The following is an 18,582-nucleotide window of genomic DNA, read 5'->3' as shown; positions in this document are numbered from 1 at the left end:
CTCTGGGCCACCCCAACCCCCCCCCCCCCCGAGTGCAGTTATGGGGCTGCTGAAACCTACATGATTTCCTATGGAAAACTTCAACAATTCACCAAAACCCAGCCCTTTGCCCAATCCCTCTGCAATTTGGGTGGTAGCCTCTACCCATTAGGCACTTAACTTAAACTGGGTTAAGTGCCTCACTGCCTTGCGGGTGGGAGTGGGGTGTAGTTGGCACATGGCAGTTGACAATTGGCACTGTCTAAAAGACAGTCAAAATGAATAGCAGAAATGAAGGTGTGTAATGAATCCTCATAAGGATTCATTGAGTGAAAGTTATTATACACCAAAGAATCCGAACACTTGAAAAATAGTGACCACACATTTTGCTCCATAACTCCACTTCTATAAGGGCTAGAGCTTAGCTTTTTTTAAAAATGAAAGCTAGGAATCTGGGGGAATTAATAGGACAGATCTGAAACCCGAATCGATTCGAATCAAATCAGCCGCGATTCTATTTGTACCCAAATCTAGCCAATGGACCACAGGGGTGATTCGTTTTGTCTCTGAATCACCTGAATCAGCTAGATTCGAGTACAAATCGATTTGTATCCGAATCGATTCGCACATCCCTACCACAATCTAATTATAAGAACTGTCCATTTACAACTCATGTGTTGAGAGTCTAATGCAGACCAAATTTACAGCACATAAGTGGGGGGCATAGAGTATCCTGATGGCGGTGTTTTTCCCTAACCACCAACTTGAAAATAGACAGTATTCACACACATTATGAGCACCTCTTTTTAAAACCTGTATTTTTAAAAACATAGTGGACGAACAAGTCCAATTTCCAAGAATAGTAATCAAATACTATCAAATGGATTTCATTCTAAACTCTTAATGTGACTTGGATGTTGAAAGAAGTAGAAAGTAGGCTCCATTAGACCTATTTGTTTTATATTTTGAAAACCACCATGTCAGGAGATGAAATACAGAGCTAAGAGACTGTGGGCAAGTAATTAACCTTTTGTGAGTCTCAACAATTCCACAGGCATGCTGATGGTGAGAGCTTTTTTCGCTCTGTTGACTTCCCTTGCTCACCTGAATTCATTATGGATTGCAGAGAATGCAAGAGTGGGAGAGGTGTCTGTTTCTTTTCAAGAGAAACAACCCTTCAACCCTGCACTAAAAGAAGCAATATTTATTAAGTATCTAATACAACTAACAACATTTAAAGTGTAACCCTAAAGATCCTCACGTAGAAGTTAGACCCACTGAAGTTATGGTCAGACTGAATTTTGCAACTGGCTCCCAAACAATAAAACTAGACTAGTAAGTCCAGCCACAGTTTGTGGACCCCATATAAGAGTGTGTAGATGATTAATGGTGTAAATAGGTGCAATGCAGGCTGGTGTGATAAGATTACACAGATGTAGGAAACACACACACACACACACACCTAGATTTTATTTGTGAAAGCAGTGTATGAGCCCCAATATGGGGCATCACAAGCATTTGATTTCAATCAGATCAGATAATTAACTAATTCCAGAAATTCCTGGGTCATTAAACAAGCTTCATAAAACTGTATTTTTATTTTATTTTTAGAATGTGATCATGTACCAGAGGTTATTGTACAGGTGCGAGTGGTTCTCTAACCTCTTCTCAGTAACAAGGAATGTACAAAGCTTCCTGGAATCATCAAAATTACTTCTTGATAATCTTGTAATTTTCAAGTTCTTGTACATCTGTTTAGGGTTATTGGCCTGGCTTTTGGCATTGGCCAGTCCAAATAATCCTGATCAGCAGGGTTGACTGTATGTAATTATCTCTGCAGCTTTTCAGGGTTAATGTCAATTGCAAACAGAGCTGAAGAATAATAATTTGAAGTATTGCATTGTTTGATAAACTTCATTTGGAAGTGGGCAGTATTTAAGGGCTAGACACATGACCCTCCTCAACCTGCCTGTCCCAAACTTACCAAGTGGTAGGGAGGAAAAGAGGCTGGGAATCAATATTCCCTGTAACAGGGATTCCCAGATATTGTTGACTGTAACTCCCAGCATCTCCACCTGCAATGGCCTTTGGCTGGGGGATATGGGAGCTGTAGTCAACAAGATCAGCGAATCCCTGTTACAGGGAACATTGCTGGGGACCATTCCTAAGCAGTTCCTGCAGACATAAGTCTGGAAAATGAAGTGTTCTATTCCTCCTGACTCATTGACCAAGATTAATTAAAATGCTATCTCCAGACTTCCTGGTGACAATGGAGAGTTTGAGCATGCTTAGAAACTCTTGTTGAGTGCTGAGCTGAGTCTTCCTGAGCTCTAAACAATTCTTGGAAAAGGACTGAGGTTTTGAGAATCCTAGAATTCTTAAAATTAAAAAAAAAAAAGGCTTGAAAAGACCCAGCTCATTCTGAATTTAAGTGGGTGGATTTTGTCCATCACTACGCTTGCTCAATGTGCTAGACATATTGCCAGGGAAAAGCTGTTTTTTTTAAAAATTTTGGTATCTAGTTCTGGTTCAGTGCACACATGTTAACTGTTTGAAAAGCAGCCAGATTTGGAGGGAGGTGGGGAATAGTCCTGTTTGGGCTATATAAGCTCCTGCTGTGAAGCAATTATCCTTTCATTGTTTCTTAATGCCTTCACTATTCTGCAATGCTGTATGAGTTAAACACTTCGCTAACTTGGCTGTGCTCAGTGTGCTAGGGCTGGAGGACTGCAAACCTCTTGAAATATTCCCCCATCAACATTGCCAGCAATGCAGTAAGTGATTCAGCAGAACAGCTACCACACAGAGTTCCTGCAAAGAAGTTGGTGAGTTCTTTTCTATCTGAGTAGGTCTAAGCTCTCCTGCAAACCATCATGCTGTCTGCATCTGGTTCATGAAATACAGGCTTTAGGGTGAAGTCTTACACATTTACTTGGGAGTAAGCCCCAATGAACTCTGTGAGCTGGCTTCTGAGTAAACCTGCAGAAGGTTGAGCTGTTAGATCACCCAGTATTGACACTCCTCTACCTTCTTTCAGTCCCTTTTGGGAAACACAGGTACTCATCTGTGCAGGTGATCTCTGCACAATTAACTGTTTGAGCAAGATGACTGACTGTCCTTGTTCTCTTGTAGGAGTTAAAGATCCATCATAAGTTTATAACCATGCTGTAACTGTAGCACTTTTTAGATGCTGATAGCCTGAAAGTCCATAACAAGCAATAAGTGTTCCTGTGAAGGGAAGAGGTGGGAAACTGCCTGAGTGGTAGAAGACTGGGGACAGTATACCAAAGAACTAATGGAAAATGTTTGGATTTAGGCTACAGAAATCTGTTTTATGGTGTCTGACTCTTAGGAGGCTGATGCTACTTTAGAACTTCTTCTTCTTCTTCTTCTTCTTTCTTGTTTGCACAGTCAGACAGGTGTTATTGACTGGTATGTTTTATCCAGACATCGAGTCCTTCCCAAGGACCTGGGATGCCAGAATTTTATTGTCAGTTGTTATAGATATCATCGCAGAATATAGGCTGTTCCCAGTAAAGCTGCTTTTTGTAATTGGCTGATGGTGATTTCTGTGGCCCCTATCGTGTTGAGGTGCTCTTCAAGGTCTTTTGGAACTGCACCCAGGGTGCCAATTACCACTGGGGTTATTTTGGTCTTTTTCTGCCACAGCCTTTCAATTTCAATTTGTAGATCTTTGTATTTGGTGATTTTTTTTCTATTTCTTTTTCTTCTATTCTGCTATTCCCTGGTATTGCTGTGTCGATTATTTTGACTTGTTTTTCTTTCTTCTCAACTACTGTTATATCTGGTGTATTGTGTGGCAGAAGTTTGTCTGTTTGTAGTTGGAAGTCCCATAATATTTTTACATCTTCATTTTCTTCAACTTTTTCAATTTTATGGTCCCACCAATTTTTGGCTACAGGTAGCTTGTATTTTTTGCAGATGTTCCAGTGATTCATCCCTGCTACTTTGTCATGCCTTTGTTTGTAGTCAGTCTGTGCGATCTTTTTACAACAGCTGATTAGGTGGTCCACGGTTTCATCTGCTTCTTTACAAAGGCGGCACTTGCTGTTTGTTGTGGATTTTTCTACTTTTGCTCTTATTGCATTTGTTCTTAGTTCCTGTTCTTGTGCAGCCAGTATTAAACCCTCTGTTTCTTTCTTCAAGTTGCCATTCTTAAGCCATTGCCAGGTCTTGGTGATGTCTGATTTTCCACTTATATTGTGCAAATATTGACCATGCAGTGGCTTATTTTTCCATTTTTCTGCTCGGTTCTTGACTTGTTCTTTCTTGTAGGCCTGCTTTGTTTCATTGGTGTTGAATAGTTTCTCATTCTTGACCATTTGAAGTGCATCTTCTTCACTGTCCTTTATATATTCTTTAAGGCCTCTTTTCTACTCCTCCACTGTTTAATGGACTTGCAGCATTCCTCTTCCACCTGAGCTGCGAGGGAGGTATAGCCTATCTACATCACTGTGAGGGTGCAGAGCATGATTGATGGTCATGATTTTCCTGGTCTTACGATCCAGCGTCTCTAGCTCTGCCTGGGTCCAGTCTATTATTCCTGCAGTGTATCTGATAACAGGTATAGCCCAGGTGTTTATGGCTTGTATGGTGTTCCCGCCATTGAGTTTGGACTTGAGGATTTTTCTAACTCTCCTGATGTATTCACTTCCAATTTTTAGTGTGTGCAATGTTATCAGCCTGGAGAATGCCCAAGTATTTGTAATGTTTTTTCTCTTCCAGGTTCTTGATGTTGCTTCCATTGGGCAGTTCTATTCCTTCTGTTTTTCTTATTTTTCCTCTTTTCATTATTAATGCAGCACACTTGTCTAGTCCAAACTCCATTGCTATATCGCTACTGAATATATGGACAGTGTTTAGCAGTGATTCGATTTCTGACTGGGACTTTCCATACAACTTCGGGTCGTCCATGTACAGCAGATGGTTGATTTTACTTGATGTTTTAGATGTTTGGTATCCGAGGCCTGTTTTGTTTAGTATTTGTGAAAGTGGAGTCATGGCGATTACAAACAACAGAGGGGCTAGTGAGTCCCCTTGGAAAATATCTCTTCTAATGCTAACCTGTCCAAGTGTCTCACCGTTGATTGTTAACTGTGTACTCCACATGCTCATTGCTTTTTTAATAAACATCTGAATGTTTTTGCTTACACCAGTTGTTTCTAAACATTTTAGTATCCATGTGTGAGGCAATGAGTCGAAGGCTTTCTTGTAGTCAATCCATGCAACACTTAGATTTGTTTTTCTTCTCTTGCAGTTTTCTAAAATCATTTTGTCAATCAGCAGCTGGTCTTTTGTGCCTCTGGTGTTCGGGCAATTTCCTTTCTGTTCAGTTGGAAGCTGTTTGTTAGTTAATAAGTGTTGCATTACTTCATCTGCTATTATTCCAGTTAATAATTTGAACATGGTTGGCAGGCAGGTTATCAGTCTATAATTCTTTGGAACTGCACCTTTTTCTGGGTCTTTCATGATGAGATGGGTTTTCCCAGTTGTTAGCCATTGTTCAATATCACCTCCTTGCCAAATGTGATTGAACTGTTTTGGTAGTTGTTTATGAAGGCTTGTTAGGTGTTTAAGCCAAACGCCATGCAGTTCATCGTCACCTGGCGCAGTCCAATTTTTAATTTTCTTTGCTCTTTCACTTATTAATTCTGGTGTTATTATTAGATCTTGCATTTGTTGGTTACATTTTTCAACCTCTTTCACCCAGCCTACTTTTTTATTATAATCTATTGGATTGTCCCATAATTTCCCACAGAATTGCACAGTTTCGTCTTTATTTGGTGTTTCTGTGTTTCTTGCAGTTTCTCCTTCTATGCTTTGGTAGAAACGTCTCTGATTTGACTGGAATTGGAGATTCTGCCTGTGTTGTGTAATTCTGGCTTCGTATCTGCTAATCTTTTATTATTATTATTATTATTATTATTAATTCAGTTTCTATACCGCCCTTCCAAAAGTGGCTCAGAGTGGGTTACACAGAGAAATAATAAATAAATAAGATGGATCCCTGTCCCCAAAGGGCTCACAATCTAAAAAGCAACATCAGATAGACACCAGCTACAGTCACTGGAGGTACTTACACTGCCTGATTCTGTAGCTTCTGAACCTCAGAATGCCCTCAAAACATGTATATTGGTAAACAGATATTACAAAGATAAGCCTCCAGTGCATGCTTTCTGACTCCTTAAAGGCTGCCTTGGCTTCCTTCCATTTGGGGAAGGGAGAGTATGAAACATGCCTTATTTCTCTGATTTGATCTGCATTTCCATAGATAATGTGCCCAGTGCTTTAGATTGTAAACTCCTACCATTGAACATTAGGAGTTTCAACCTCCCCAAATATCTGCCGCCATAAAAACCAATTATTCAGTGATAAACACACAACAGAAACAAAACCATGACTAGGCTGGCATTTCTGTATGACTCCCCACTGATGGTAAATGTTTCCAGCATGGTCAGTGGAATGCAGCATTAAGCAGTAGGCTTGAGCCTGCAATGTTTCAGAGACCATTATAAAGGCCTCAAAAATGTTTCAGCTCGGGGTGGGGGGGTTCTGCATTTCGGCGCCGGTGGGGGTGGTACTTTAAGGGCAGGGGAGGGTATACCCACCCCTCCTGCTGCATTTCCCCCGCTGGTGCTCCATTATTTGTAAGCCCCTCAGGGCAGCAGCATTCCTCTCTGCCGCCCCGTTTCCCTCATCGGCTGGAAGTAGTGACCGTGCATGTGCCAGTCGTGCGCTTGTGCGTGCATGGCAGATGGGCGTGCGCGCACACACGCAATGGGTGCACGCGCGGTCACTACTTCTGGCCACTTCCTGCCAATGAGGGGAACGGGGCAACAGGGAGGAACGCTGATGCCCCGAGGGGCTTACAAATAACAGAGCACTGGCAGGGGAAAAGCGGCGGGAGGGGTGAATACACCCTCCCTTGCCCTTACAGTACCACCTCCGCCAGCGCCGAATACATTTCGGGCACATCCCTATTAAGCAGTGGAAAAAATAGCCAGTATGAGAACTGTTTTTAACATGACCACTTTAGTAAATGGGAGGTTTGGCTACCTTTCCTGTTGTCTTAAACTTCACTGTCAGAACTCAGAAACTGGAACTTGGGCATCTCCAGTTTATCAAAAATGGGAGAGTTACGTGAGCCATCCCTGCAACAGAAGCTCTTATATCATCTCACAGTGGAAGTCTTAAGTACCATATAAACTGCTATTACTGCTTCCCCTCTTAGAACCAAGCCACACATTCAAGCCTGCCTGAACCTTTACCAGAGTTCGGAGCTATGTTTGCTTGCTCCTGTTGAATTGCCCAAATTTGACCAGTGTTTCTGGAATCAGTACTTGACTTGTTGTGGATCCTCGTTTTACTCTGCTCTTAAAAGACCAGCCTCCCCCTTCTGGAGGCCCCTGCCCTGCAGAGAAGCACCTGTTCAGTTCATGCCTGACACAGGACTGGAATATTAGCAGGCCCAACCAGGGCAGGAATTGGGCAATCAGAGTGCAGGTTCTATAGGAGCAACAGCTAGAAACTATGTTCACTATAAACAGATGAGCGAAAAACCAATAGGAGAGCCCCTTATTCCTGCCCAACCAAATAGATCTATTCCCTTTGCTGGGAAAACAGAAGAATGTGAGAAATCCTGATGGCAACTAGTCCATTGAACTTCAGGCCTGACCTTCTAGTAGACCCGTAGCCCTTGATTACTTATACAGCCATGTCATGATAAAGCTCTGTTCCCCTATTTAACTGTTCACTTTGGAGAAGCTTCCTTAAGTATAAGAGCACATGACCTCTTATCCCCCCACCTCCCAATTTAAGTTGTATGCCATACTAACTGTCCCATAGAATTGCTTAGTTTCATAAACAGGACTGGTACAAATGGAGACAGTATCTTTTGGAATGCCAGAAAAAAGGCTGCTGTACAAGTGTCTCTGACTTGCATTGTGCAGAACATGGGGACTGGCCCTGGCTGGCACTTGAGCCTGTTTTCAGCTGACGCTGAGAGAAGCATAGAGTGGGTAGTGTCTTGGACTACAGCTCTTGCATTATTCACAAGGGAAATCCACAGAGAGGGGAGGGAAGGATAAACAAGGAGAGTGTAGCGTAGCTGTTAATACATGGTGGTGTTGGTTCTCTCCATTTGCTCTGGGGTTTGGAGCCTTGGTGGGCTTGAGATAATGAACCCCTAATGTAAGCTGAGGAGGAGGGATGGAGAGCAGAGAGTGATTTTTCTGCAGCAACTAAATCACATTTATATTTGACCCTGGAAACGGTCTATTTGGTGTTCTTGGCAGCTGAAGGCCAGAAGTCTGCTTCCTTGGAAACAGTAAGGGACAGCATTCTGCACCCTGCTGAGCTGCTTGGATGTTTCCTTGGTCTTTGACACCATGACTAAAATATTCATTGTTTCACATGGAGGATCTTCTCGCGTGGGATAGAGGAGACTGAAATACTGTTGAATTATCCTTAGAGAGAAAAAGGGAAATGGCTTAAGTGTGAAAAGCGACAAAGGTAGGTTGGTCTGCTTATGTGATACCCGACCTTCAGATATGGAGGTGTAGGATGGATTTTAACTGGCCACTTCTATTTAAAATGATATAGAGGGACTAGTGAGCAGGTAGTTTAATGGTCTAGTAACTCTAGAAGAGATAAGGAGCAATGAAATATTGGATTGTGGCCCCTGGGCCAGTCTCAGCAGAACAATAGAACTGGGGTTGTGCAGCTGTATTTTTAGCATTGTTGGGGGATACCTGAAAGACAGTATGATTTATTTTTGCTTTTGCACCAATATTTGTTTTATAACTTTTTTTGTTTGTTTTGCAATTGCTGGTGTTGTATTGTGTTCTTATACAATGAGCAAATCCATCTGTGTTCCTCTCCCTTCTTGTTTTTGAGTCTTTTTGATTTATTGGGTACTCCATGGAGATTTCTAGGCACCTACTTGAATTCCTAGCTCTTAAGGCAGGTAGAACAGAATAGAATTAAATATTTCTCTTTGGCAAGGGGAAATGGAAATCGTTTGGTTCTCAAGGCGAAGTAGAAATGGCAGTACATCATTAGAGGCACATGTGCTAATGCAAAAGTTGAAATACGTATGCATTTCCCTCCCCATTTCTACCCTGCCGTATAGAATAGAAAATGGGGTGGTCAAATGTGTCCTTCAAATGTTTTGCTTTAAAAGTACATTTTCACCAAACTGTGAATATCTTGTCCTTCCTTAGCATTCTCATGCAACTTTTTCTGTAACTAATTCTTGGATAAGTTCCCCTCATTGCTTCTGAGAGAGCCTATTTCCAGTTGATAGAAGTATTCTCATGAAAGTGAATTTCTGGCTTTGCAATCTAGAGAAGACTGAAAGAACTTTGAGGCAGAGGGTATGAGTTGGGATGTTTGTGTCAGGTTCCAGTTCCACCCACATAGATCACATTCTGTGTAGTGAAAACTGTATTTATTATCTTTTTATTTATTTTTGCAATGAGATACAAACTCCAGAGTTGGTTTTACTGGGCTTTTAGGTCCTCACAGACAAATAGATTACAGCAGGATACACTATCTGTCACTTCATATGAAGGGTTTTCCTCTTCATAGTATTTATGAAGTTTATTCTCTGCCCGCTCCACCCAACAAATTGTAGTAGTTTGTATAACCCATGATAGCCCCATTGTCCATGTTCCCAGTAGTGAGTACATGTGTGGGGTGGAGGGTGGGGTCCCTTCCCAGCAGGAAGAATGGAGTTACTATGAGAGTTATTTTGTTTGTGTGTGTAATCAGATCTTTTAATACATTAATAATGCTGAAAAACAATTGTGCTTCTTTCAATTCCATAGTTAGTTTTTCAATATGCAGGAAAAGTCTGCCATCAATTTGCAAACTTCTCTCTCAAATTTCATCCAATGCAGTTAACTATGTCATTTGAGCAAGATGTCATACTTCATAATCTATTCTTGAGTCAGGAGAGTCTTATTGCTCCACCAGTTTTCGGTAGTGATCATTTTTACTCCTGCCAGAAGTTGGGAAATTTAATAATCGGTGCTTATCCAATAAATCTATCATATTCAATCCAAAGTTGTTAAAGTTTTGTCATCCACTTAATTTCAGTATCTTAGGCCTGTATATTTGTATTTTTGGACAAGCAGCATATATATAACAAGACAATAGATCTTTAATTACACTGTCAGCTTCTGGGTTTATTAGCTTTATATATTCACTCTGGGCAATGTGAATTGGTAATTATAGAGTGTTCTATAACTTTTAAACAGACATGAATGAAATGTATATAGCCTTTGGTACATTTTTTCATTTTCTGTTTGCCAATTTGATTTTGGGATACTCTTCCTAACATCTTTCTCTGTCTTTAAAAAAAATGTAAAGGTTGTTGCCACCTGATTGATGGTAATATAATTTGGGAGGACTGACTGATAAAATTAATTTCATTATTTATTATTTACAATATTCTTCTCAAATTCCATCTGAGATAAATGTAAGACCCTGTTTCTTAGTTCATTAGCAACCTAACTTCTTAGTTGGGATGCTGTTTAGTCAGTTCATGTTCAAAGATACAATTTTCAGTGTATGTATTCTTTTAAAAATAGTATTATTTCTTGTTTACATAGCCAGACAGGTGTTATTGACTGGTTTGTTTTATCCAGACATCGAGTCCTTCCCAAGGCTGAATTTTATGTTCAATTGTTATAGATATCATCGCAGAATATAGGCTGTTCCCAGTAAAGCTGCTTTTTGTAATTGGCTGATGGTGATTTCTGTGGCCCCTATGGTGTTGAGGTGCTCTTCAAGGTCTTTTGGAACTGCACCCAGGGCGCCAATTACCACTGGAATTATTTTGGTCTTTTTCTGCCACAGCCTTTCAATTTCAATTTGTAGATCTTTGTATTTTGTGATTTTTAAAATTTCTTTTTCTTCTATTCTGCTATCCCCTAGTATTGCTATGTCGATTATTTTGACTTGTTTTTCTTTCTTCTCAACTACAGTTATATCTGGTGTATTGTGTGGCAGATGTTTGTCTGTTTGTAGTCAGAAGTACCATAATATTTTTACATCTTCCTTTTCTACCACTTTTTCAGTTTTATGGTCCCACCAATTTTTGGCTACAGGTAGCTTGTATTTTTTGCAGATGTTCCAGTGTATCATCCCTGCTACCTTGTCATGCCTTTGTTTGTAGTCAGTCTGTGCAATCTTTTTACAACAGCTGATTAGGTGGTCCACTGTTTCATCTGCTTCTTTACAAAGGCGGCACTTGCTGTTTGTTGTGGATTTTTTGACTTTTGCTCTTATTGCATTTGTTCTTAGTTCCTGTTCTTGCGCAGCCAGTATTAAACCCTCTGTTTCTTTCTTCAAGTTGCCATTCTTAAGCCATTGCCAGGTCTTGGTGATGTCTGATTTTCCACTTATATTGTGCAAATATTGACCATGCAGGGGCTTATTTTTCCATTTTTCTGCTCAGTTCTTGACTTGTTCTTTCTTGTAGGCCTGCTTTCTTTCATTGGTGTTAAATAGTTTCGTGTTATTTACCATTTTAAGTGCATCTTCTTCACTGTCATTTATATATTATTCAAGGCCTCTTTTTCTCCTCCTCTGCTGTTTGATGGACTTGCAGCATTCCTCTTCCACCGGAGCTGCGAGGGAGGTATAGCCTATCTACATTACTGCGGGGGTGCAGAGCATGATGGTCATTATTTTCCTGGTCTTACGATCCAGCATCTCTAGCTCTGCCTGGGTCCAGTCTATTATTCCTGCAGTGTATCTGATAACAGGTATAGCCCAGGTGTTTATGGCTTGTATGGTGTTCCCGCCATTGAGTTTGGACTTGAGGATTTTTCTAACTCCCCTGATGTATTCACTTCCAATTTTTCTTTTAACTTCAGTGTGTGCGATGTTATCAGCCTGGAGAATGCCCAAGTATTTGTAACGTTCTTTCTCTTCCAGGTTCTTGATGTTGCTTCCATTGGGCAGTTCTATTCCTTCTGTTTTTCTTATTTTCCCTCTGTTCATTATTAATGCAGCACACTTGTCTAGTCCAGACTCCATTGCTATATCACTACTGAATATACGGACAGTGTTTAGCAGTGATTCAATTTCTGACTGGGACTTTCCATACTATTATTATTATTATTATTATTTATTACATTTTATATCCTGCTCTTCCTCCAAGGAGCCCAGAGCGGTGTACTCCAGACTTTAGTTTCTCCACACAACAACCCTGTGAAACAGGTTAGGTGGAGAGAGAAATGACTGGCCCAGAGTCACCAATAACTTCCATATTATGTTTTACTTGAATTTCAGATTCTTCAGGTTACCCATCTGCTTTCATTAGCAGTATTGTTTCTATTTTGTTACTACTGCATTGTAATAATAAAGCCTCTGGCCAACATCCTAACTTTTGAAGCGTGTGCATAAGGACGGTGGGACCCTCGTGCAACTTCCTCAGTCTGCAGAGTGTGCACTGTTGCTCAAGAGCCCTTAAGAGTTTGGAACAATCCTCATACTCTAGATGCTTTCTGTTAGATTGCTGACCCTCAGCAACACATTTCCAGTCATGCACGAGGGCTCCTGGTGTTTCCACAGTCCTACTTATGTGCTTTGTTAAGTGTAAGCTGCTACTTGTATGCCCTATGCATCAAGTGCTTTTAAAAATATATATGTTAGTCATCTGCTGTTTGCATAACCAGCTGTTTTTGTCCAAAGCCATTGTTTTACGTGGGAATCCTCTCCCCCAACCACGCACATACATATACACAGATTTCCCCCCCTAAAAGAAAATTGCTATTATTTAAAAAATAATTTAACATTTCTTGTTCTTCTTCATGTTGTTAGAAACTGAAGTTTCTAATCTACTTTAACTTTAGAGTTGTCCCCAGTTGCTTGCATAAATTGTTCTTTGGATTGGAAGCTCCAGAAGTAATGAAAATATCTCTCTAATTTTTTTTTTCTTCTGGTCTCCTTTTGTTTACTCTGTATGCATTAGCAATAATATAATTAATTTCTGAACCAAGAATAGAAGACAAGTTGTTCTAGGTATTCTACCAGGTTATTGCCTTGCTCTTTTCCTTTTAGGTCTCTAAATTTAATATTAGTGTATTTGGTCCTGTTCTCTAATTCTTCTGGAGTTTAACATTGTTGCTAAGCTGGGAAGCCTCTTGTGACACAGGTCTAGATATACAAGGCCTTATTTTCCAAGCTTCACACTCTGAGATTCCTCCAAAAGGGTTCTTGCTGCCATCACCAGCTGTTTCCAGGCAGACTGCCTGCCTGAGAGCACCTAGGATCCCTTAAACACTCAAGGGAATGATCAAGTGTACCAACATGGGTAATTTCCCTGAAACCTAAGGAAGGTCCTAGATATCTCAGAGTGTTTGGGTAACAAAACAGCACAGCAGGTGCAGGTAGGATGAGCATGGTAAACAAAAAACAACCTCAACACAGTCCTGGATTATAGTAGAAAGTCTAGTTGAATGCTTATGCTTTCAGTAATATTTTTGTTTATAAATAAATAAATTTAGCCTGTAAAACTTTGTTCCTTGATTTTTACCATAACCAACTAGATGTCCTGGCCTAGATGTTAGTAAGCCAGGAGACTGAAAGTTGCAAAAAGGTGCATTTTAAACCTCAAGCCTCAGAGCATGGTTGTAGCAGCCTTTTGTCCCACACGAGGACAAAAGAAATCTGCTTGGTCTTAGGAGCTCTGGAACATGGACTTGGAAGAGGTCCCTCCCCCTGTTTTCTTCTTTACTTTTAAGAGCAAAACATCAAACAGATAACTTGACTCCACACTTGTCTATCACCCTGGAGTCAGAAAGAAAAAGAGGATTCTGAATTAACAGGATTTATTGTGTTTGTGTGAATTTCTTAGAGCTCTTCCTAGTGCTTCATCCATTATTCGTTATCACTACAGCAGTAGTTAGGGCAGTAGGAGAGATGGTTCTCTCTCATTTGCATACATTAATGCCAGTATCTCTCAGGTTAACACCAAATGATCAAGGTGGGGGCAGGAAAAGAATTATCTAATTATCACAGAATCCTTTTACTGTCCCCCACCCCTTGACCATGACATATTCGCTTTCAGCCAGTGTTCTACAACTCAGATTCTGGCCTAGGCCTAAAGAGAAATCTTTCTCTACACCTCTGAGTACTTTATGAGGAAATTATACTTCTTCAACTCTTTATAGCATTATGGTCATCTTGAAAAACATTACAAATGTTTACTCTTTTCTTTTTGTCCCTTCAAATTCCAATAATCCTTTTAAATGATATTTAATCTACTTCCCAGGGGTGCAGATCCCACCCTGTGAAGGAACGAGGCCTTTATATATACAGGATTTGTGTTGCAATTCACTGTATTAGGAAAGCTGGGCAGGGTCAGACGTTCATGGCTCCTGTTCAGCAGTTTCATTTCTGAGGGTGATGAAATGTACTGAATTGATTTTGGAGGGAAGTGAAGGTTTGATTTTATTTGTTATGTTTGGAAAAATGGGAGGGAAGTTCAGTTATATAAGGGGCTTTCAGCAGAGTTTAGTACATTTGGAAGGCTGGAAAAGAAGAGTCCAAGTGCAGTACAGGAAGAGTCCAAGGTAGTGCCCTTCAAGTTGGAAGAAGGGTGTGCTGGAAAAGAGTGCATGTGGAACAGCCTGAGAGAGAATCAGAGCTGGGGCTGGAAAGAGCTGAGAAGTCACGAACAGAGAGTGAGTGCTCACTCACTCACCAGCAAAAAGAAACAGTCTGGGGCTGAACCCCCAGAACTGTAAAGGAGAGCAGGACCTGAGGCTGTTCAAGGGACCAGCCGTGATGCTATAAAAAGCTGAGGTGACGGCAGATAACCCTGAGTAAGGGCCCAGTGTTAGGCAGGTCAGTTTGGATGTGTTTTGATCACCGTTCATTTCTTCCTTATGCTCAGTTGGTTGCTACTTTGGTGCTAAACATTTCATAGCAGCAGTTGGTTTAAACTGAGCTATTTTCAAAGTAACATTTCTTGTATATATTTTAAAAGCCATAGCTTCTGTCTGCTTTATCCACCCTATGACTAAAGCCTTTACTATTCTACTAAGTTTTTTTTTAATACAACAGAGGTTTGGAAGGCTGTTGCAATAGACTCTGCCAGAGAAAGCCTAAAGGTCTACTTGATGGCAATGGTTAAACTTAAAAGTCATGGGACTGGTTGAGACTGGGCCGTGACAAGTGGTGTGATCGGTGACGCACACCCTAATCATCTGAGGACTTTTCTTCCACATTTTTCTGAACTCTCCCTGCCAAGTCTAATAATGATGGCTCCCCACAGAAGTGTCTTTCCTCCCCCTAAAATAGATTTGTGAAGAGTTGCTCTTCAAGCTTTCCCTCTGTTTGCACTCCTGCTATTCCCTATATTTCACAGCGCTCCCTCCAGCTACCTGCCCACCTGGTGGCAGCACAGTTCCAGTCTCCACAGATGTGCAGAGCCTGGAGCCGTGCTGCTGCCGCCGTGTGGACAGGTTGCCGGAGGGAGTGCCGTGCACTTGGGCCGTGCCAGGAGAGCTTCAAGGGATGGCTGACGATAGCCCAGTAGGAACCTTAATCTGCTTTTATTGGTGCCCTCTCTCTGCTGCCCCACCCCAGCCACCCTTTAGACCTTTCAAGGATTTCCCAACCCTTTGCTTGTAAAGGGAAGGCATCACTGGATTCCTCTTTAAAAGCACAGCCCCTCAAATTGCCGAACCAGTTTGGTTGAACAGACGGGCAGGTCAGTTTGACCAAATTGGTTCATGGACCAGCAGTCTGAATTTGAACCAAACTGCAAATTTTGGTTTGTGCACACCCCTAGTGCAGAATGCTTCAGAAGGAAGGAGAGATCAACAGATATCTCTCTCTCACACACGCACGCAAGCAGCCACTGCTTCACTCTGGAATGCAGCTGCAGCTGCACACATGCTTCCTTTGCTTAATGGTCACTGAATTAGTCAACATGTCAGCCACTAAGATTTCGGAAAATTAGCCCATAAAGGATGTTGAAGTATGCTCTGCAGACCTGAGAAACTCTTAACAGACTGAGGGACTCTTAAGGTGGTTGCTTTTGGTATGATTTAAGTAGTGCAAGTGAAAAAAGGCATGTTCCATTGTTATGCATTGCCATCCAGTCTGTCTCCAGATTATAGTCGTACATTGCAGTATCTTTGTTTTGAAAGCAACTTCAATTTGACAAGACTAGCAGTGGAGCAGAGGCAACAAGAATTATTAGTCATATTTAGCTGCAAGGAGTTGTGTGTTATGAGGGGGAGTAGGTGAAGTACATGGCAGTCTCCTTGCCATAAATGAACCATTCATGTGTAATTTTGCAAATCCAAGAAGAAAGGAAATAGATTTTTCTGAAGGTGTTAACAAGAAGTGCTGATTGGACCACTGGGATCAGAGGTGTTGTGAGCACATTTCATAAATTAGTACAAAAGAGCTGTGGTGGTGATTACCCTTCAAGCAATTAAATGCTAGCACTTCACAGTCTGAGCCTATTAGCCCACTGCATGAGCACAGCAGCTCAACCGTGAGGGTCCTAGTGCTGAGGCATAAATGAGACCTGGAGACTGACACTTAGATCCAACCATCTACACCACATTAGGGCACTTGTGTAAATTGGATTGAGAAGGTGGTCTCTTCTTAACGTTTTCCGTGTCATTCTTTGGGCTTTTCTGGTTCACAAGGGCCATGAAGCCTGGTGCTGCCCAGTCATAGGAGTAATGAATGGAATGGAGATTTCCTGGCCTTAATAACCACTTCTTAATTTTTATAGAAAAACAAGTACTAAATGCTGAACACTAGGCTTCTAATCCTGCTGGTAGGGAACGACTTGGACATATTGCACCGGCTTGGCTTGGCTTGGCTTGCTGACCTTGACCTGCTAGGTGTCTTTCAGTGCACACAAGCAGCGCATGATGGAGATGGCTACCCCTTTGTTGTTGTTTTTTCAGTATCTTGTGCTCAGAGAGATAATGTTGCTGAACATGAACACTTCATCCTTAATTCTTGTTGTTAAATACATCCATGAAAATTTTCATTTCCAGTGGTATAAGTTGTAGCTTGCACCACTACTACTAAAACTGATACTATAGAATCAAGGTGTCTGACACTTAATGGTGTTATTTCCACCCCGCCACCAAGCAGGGTGGATTTGATTTAAATCAAACTGATTTAATTCATGATTTAAATCATGATTTAAATCACTAGTCAGTAAGGCTTGATTTAAATCATAGTTTTCTACATAAAGACTAATTCTTGCTGGTATAACTTTAATATGCAAGTAGATGAAGATTTTTAGAATAACAACTTTTCATATTAGTCTTTTTATCCCCAGTTTAATAGGTTAATCATTCATATTTGGACAACTTTTCTGTTGTACTTAGGAAGGAGAAAAATAATCATTACCTTAATAATAACAATTTAAATAGATTTATTCAACTGAAACAATAACATTACAGCATATGTTATTTGCTTAAACAAACATCCATGTTTGTTAACTAATTTGGCTAAACAATATATATATATTTTAAGAAACTTAGACTGTCAGCCCAGCCTACACATGAAAAACTTAAATACTGTCCTCTGTAGCTCACTCGTCGTCTTCATCTTCTTCTTTGTTCATAATCTGGAAAAGAAAAACAAGCTTTCCTGCTTTATCGGGTCCCAAACGATTTCTCAATTTAGAATGAATGAGTCCAAAGGAAGAGAATATTCTTTCAATGCCTGCAGAAGAAGCTACTGCTGTTAAAAGTGAAATCATTACTTGAACAGTCTCTAAATCCAAGTGCTTAAGTGACTTCCACCAGTTCACTGGTGTGACTTTCTTTAAAATATCTTCAGCAAACATATATTTCTTGAATGGTTCCCCCTTAGCTTTGAAGTTTATTATAGTTGGCATTACAGATGGATGATTGCTGGATACCCATGTCATAGCTAAGTCCTCTTCCTCAGCACTTAAGTTTTGACCCTGGTACTGGATATTGACAATATTTGCCAAAAAATGAGCTGGAGACAGTACTTGTCCCATTCATTTTTTTAATGCTTGTAATTTAATTCTGTCCATGTGTAGTTCTGTTTTTAAGTGTTCACTCAATTCCTTCCAAATTTCAACAGCATCAGCAATAAAACAGCTATTTTTCTGTATTTTGTTTAAAGGTTCAGAGATGGGTTTCAGGATGCTCAGCATATGTTCAACATTTCTCTTAAGCCCAATGTTGAGGATTTTGGCCGTGACAGTGCCATCTATTTTATCTCGATTTTGTTCACAAACTGTCATCAGAATAGGCCAGTTCTTGATATACTGCTCAAAACAGTCCACCACAGAGTTCCATCTAACATCTTGTGGGAGCATTAGCTTGGTTCCACCCATCCTTTTCAGAGCTGCTGCAGCAAAGTGATTGTTACGGAAGTATTTAGCAATTTCAACAACATTAGTCTTTATTTCTGGAACACTTAAGTCTTTGGCTAAGAGGTGCAGCAAATGAGCACTGCAACCATATGTTATTAGCTTTGTATTCCCTTCCTGCTCTTCTAAATTTCTTCTCATCTTGGATACATTTGCAGCATTGTCTGTGACCAAACTGCGTA

The 18,582-nt window shown here is 40.7% G+C and overlaps 1 protein-coding gene across 25 annotated transcripts in view; it reads left to right on the top strand.

Annotated features, from left to right (window-relative positions):
- NFASC (neurofascin) overlaps positions 1 to 18,582 on the top strand; it is a 313,180-nt gene that overhangs the window by 45,709 nt on the left and 248,889 nt on the right. The window contains exon 1 of one of the 25 annotated variants that reach the window (XM_053248155.1): positions 8,085 to 8,511. The exons of the other annotated variants lie outside the window; for them this stretch is intronic. The gene's annotated coding sequence lies outside the window, so the exon portion shown is untranslated. Of the gene's footprint in view, positions 1 to 8,084; positions 8,512 to 18,582 lie in introns of those variants that run through there. 25 annotated transcript variants of the gene reach the window in all.

Source organism: Hemicordylus capensis, chromosome 4 (genome assembly GCF_027244095.1).
Source record: "Hemicordylus capensis ecotype Gifberg chromosome 4, rHemCap1.1.pri, whole genome shotgun sequence".
NCBI lineage: Eukaryota > Metazoa > Chordata > Lepidosauria > Squamata > Cordylidae > Hemicordylus > Hemicordylus capensis.
The sequence above is the reverse complement of the archived record's forward strand: the minus strand, read 5'-3'. Positions and strand labels throughout refer to the sequence as shown.